This window comes from Arvicola amphibius, chromosome 7, assembly GCF_903992535.2.
Source record: "Arvicola amphibius chromosome 7, mArvAmp1.2, whole genome shotgun sequence".
NCBI classification, from domain to species: domain Eukaryota; kingdom Metazoa; phylum Chordata; class Mammalia; order Rodentia; family Cricetidae; genus Arvicola; species Arvicola amphibius.
The window spans coordinates 107,380,592-107,384,990 of record NC_052053.1 but is presented as its reverse complement, the minus strand read 5'-3'; positions in this window follow the sequence as shown (position 1 = coordinate 107,384,990).

The following is a 4,399-nucleotide window of genomic DNA, read 5'->3' as shown; positions in this document are numbered from 1 at the left end:
GGTGTCACATCCTGTCACCGTGGATAAGGTAAGTGCGGTTTAATGAGGATTTAATGGAAGGCCGAAATAAGTTGATCTGCTGTGTCCCTAAAACGTAAAGCTGCAATAATGTGTGCTGTTTCCATCAGCTGCAACCAAAATGAACCATGGCAGCCACGACGGAGTGGTGAAGGCTAGCTTGCCCTATCTAATTTTAAAAATATGTGTAGACTGTGTTTTAGAAAGTTGCCAATGATTGGCAGTAGGCAGGCACAGAGACGGGAAACGAATCATTGTCAATACCCTGATCAGTGCCTGGAGAGCCCAGGGCCCCCTTGAATGAGAAAGGAAAGGTGAGGAGACAGGTAAACTGAAGGGGTGAGAGCTAATGGGGTTGAGTACCGAGGGGAGAGGAGACAGAACTGAGGACTTGGTACGCACTTACGAGGAAAACACTCGGCACTGAAAGAGAATCCACAGAAAGCAGAATAGACAAAACCGTGGAGCTTATTCAGGGCAGGAGCTGCGTGCACCCCTACCAGTGGGGATGAAGAGACCTAGTGAGCCGAGAAGTAACACCAAGGAGGCACTCAAGACTGAAGGGTTGAAGCAAAAACCAAAGCAATGTATTACGAAGTTTATATGCATATATACATGCATACGTACTACATACATATACACACACATATAAGCATATATGGAAAGAAGGTGTCTGGCAATAATAGCACAGGAAAGATGATATATACTATCAAAAGAACTATAAATGTGTTTTCTATAAAAGGCCAATAAATGAAAATTTATTTAACACGTGAAGTGTGTTAGAACTACATATCTAGAGGCCAATAAATGAACATTTATCTAACACATGAAGTGTGTTAGAACTACATACCTCTGCAATTATAGCTTGAGCACAGCCCTAGACAACATAAGAGCAAAGGATCATGGATCTGTTCCAAATAAAGAGATAGTTACACACATGCATGTGCACACACGCACAGACACAGACACACACAGACACACATGAACACCTTCATTAAATAAATGTAAGTTTTAAAAATTAAAACTAGATTAATCAGAGAGCAAATACCTTTTAGAGGACATTGTCGGGATCAGAATAAGTGGAGCTGCCACAGAGAGAAGGGAGAGAGTTCCAGAAACGGAGCTGTATAGTGTTTGGAGTGAAGAGTTGGGAGAGAAAGGGAGTCCCCCAGAAAACAGAAACAAGAGGGCAAAAGGAAAGGAAAGAAAATAAGAGGGTGTGGACATCCAGGACCTCAGATATGCAGGACCCCAGATATGCAGGACCCCAGATATGCAGGACCCCAGATATCCAGGACCCCAGATATCCAGGACCCCAGATATGCAAGACCCCAGATATCCAGGACCCCAGATATCCAGAACCCCAGATATCCAGGACCCCAGATATCCAGACCCCAGATACCCAGGACCCCAGATATCCAGGACCCCTGATATGCAAGACCTCAGATATCCAGGACCCCAGATATCCAGGACCTGCAGGCATCCAGGATCTGCAGACATGGAAAGACAGCTGGTCACACTGACAATCTGGAGAAAGAAAGCTTACAAGAAATGACTCCAGATGAAGATAGGCTTGTCCAAACTAGAAAAAAAAGAAAAAAGAAAAAAGCGGGGAACACCTAGAAAACAAGTAATAAAGACCAGTTCAGGACAGATCATCAAGCAGTTTTCAAAGTCTCATAATGTTCTTGAGTTTTAAAGAGCGATATGGGAGGTTTAGAGCTCTGTGAGAATCATAGAAAAGGTCGGCGAGACAAATCTAGATGAGCACACAAAGGATATTAACTGAGGGTGCGTCTGCGCTGCACGGCTCGCGGGAAACACCGCCTGCTCCGAGCCAGCACTGCTAGCAGGAGTGTGAGCCCTGGAGGAGGGAATTGTGCCTGAGGAGAGAATGTGTGGAAAGGGGCCATGGGACAGTCTCGCCTTTCCTATTAGAAAGCCGCTCCTAGCCCAAAGGGAAGGAAGAAGCCTGAAAAAGCAGATTGCAGATATTATTAAAAATGATATTTTAAAAATATGGATATATCCTCTTTTTTTCTTCTGAAAAGGGATTGTGAGTTGAAACCATTAGCCTGTGGAGATGGCGCCCAGTAGCAGCTCTGACTTTTAAATTATACTAATATATATATATATATTACTAATATATATATATATATATATATATATATATATATTTCCGAGACAGGGTCTCTCTGTGTAGCCCTGGCTGTCCTGGAACTCACTCTGTAGACCAGGCTGGCTGGCCTCCAACTCAGATATCTGTCTGCCTCTGCCTTCCAAGTGCTGGGATTAAAGTCGTGTGTCACAACCACCCTGCTAATTTTTCTTTTTAAAGCGATCAGAATTATTTCACATACTAAGCACTGAACTGTTCTTGTTGAAAGCCACAAAGAGGAGATAGTGGTAATGAGGTGGTGTTGTGGCTTCTGTTTGGGAAGCCTTGCTGTGTTTGTGTAGCAAAGATAAGGCGTGGGTGCCGTGGGTGCCGTGGGTGCCGTGGGCCGTGGGTGCTGCTCCTCCGGAGGTCGACTCTTCCTGCCAGTGAATTCGGGTTTTTCTGCGAGGTGTTGGAATATTAATGAAAAGGCCTTTGAGGGTCACATGGGAGTTGTTGGTCGGAAGGTGCCAGAAGGTGAGGCGGTTCCCCTTTTCTGGGCAGGCAAGGAAGCGTGGCGCTGAGGCCCCCTGAGAACGATCTGGCTCCGGTTTCCTCGGTGAGCACAGCCAGCAGATGGGTGTCTGGTAACCCAATGCCCTGTTGAAAGGACCCAAGTCAATTGTTCCACCTGGCACTGGGGCTGGCTCTGCCTCCAGTTTCAGCTTCAAGCCTCTAGGGGGCCAGAGACAAAAAGTGGAACCTGAGCCCCTGGATTCAGAGGGAGGGGCTGGAGACACAGAGAGTGGGGTTCCTGGAGATGAGGGGATGCTTACCACAAGTTTGTGAACCAGTCCACCCTAGTTCAAGGGCTCATAAACCTAAAAGAGGTGCTGAAGGAAGCAGCATGGGTGCTTTGGGAAATGCCAATCAGAACCTCCAGGGGTGCTGCCTAGGACCGTGATACACCCATCCTTTAACCCCTCTCAGAAGCCTGCCAGATGCACCCAGGTTGGCTATGACCCCAGGCAGCCCTCTCTACCTGAATTCTTCCTCCTCCTCTGTCCCTAAATTCAGATGCAAAGGGAACCCTCTGCACCTCGGGGTCTGGCCTGAACGTTGAAACCCTGCCTCACAGCTTCGGTCTGTGCTGAGCTGGTGCAGCAGGGGGCGCAGAAGCCCAGGGGCGGGCGGGGTTCTCCCATAAGTCATTGCCATCTCTCATCCCAGCCATCTCCAGAACGCGATGGCAAGAAAAGGAAGGGATGGAGATCATCAGGGACGGTGACGTGGTGAATTTATTAGATGGTGACAGTTAACAAAGCTTTCTTTATCCTTTAAAAATTGCAGTAAGTTGTATGCATAGGTACAGGAAACACACACACACCACACACACACACACACACACACACACACACACACACCCATTCTCAATGGCATCCTAAAAACCTAGTTAGTGCTGGGCCTGGCATAGAAAGAGACCCAATTAATACTGAGCTTGGCAACAAGCAGAAGTTCTGTAGTCTCGTTTCAGGGAACCAGGTGAGTAGGCTAGATCGCAAATAGGTCCCCCCTTGGGACTCTTCCTCTGGTCATCTCTCCATTCTGGTCTTAGCTGGTGGCACTACTGACCATTCTCCCCTGCCCCCCCAATACTAAAGTTGGCTTCTATTGTGTGCCTACCCTGCAGAGATTTTTCAGTACCACCCTGTGTTAACCTCCAATTTCGACTCAATGACCCATTTATCTGTTATTCTTTGATGGTCTCCTCTTACATCACAGCTTCAGAGCATAGGCTCTGAGAAGGCTTGCTAACAGAAGTGCTAGTCCTAACCTCTTCAGGATGCAGCCCCGAGCCACCCATCCATCCTCTGACCCCTCTTGGAAACCTGCTGTATCAGGAGCACACATACCCCATCCAGCTTCTGGATCAGCTATGTAGAACAGCAGCAGGCTTGTGATGGATTTAGGTAGGTGAATATAGTAACATTCAACTACAGAAGAAAACTTGTATTCATCCTAAGTTACATTTTATTTTTTTTATTGGGTGGGTGAGTCTGATCTTAGAATGGATTTTTCCGATTTGATGTTGATTTCCTTCTATCTCCATCCTCAGAAGCTACTGGGGTACCAGGGTGTTTGTGTTGTGGATTACGTTTTATCGCCTAAGGATGACAAGCAAGGATTATCCTGAGCTGACAGCTGAACCACATCACAATACAAGATGCTTTTGTCGGGCACTGGGAAGATGGAAGCACACCAAACGGGATGGAATTAAAAAAC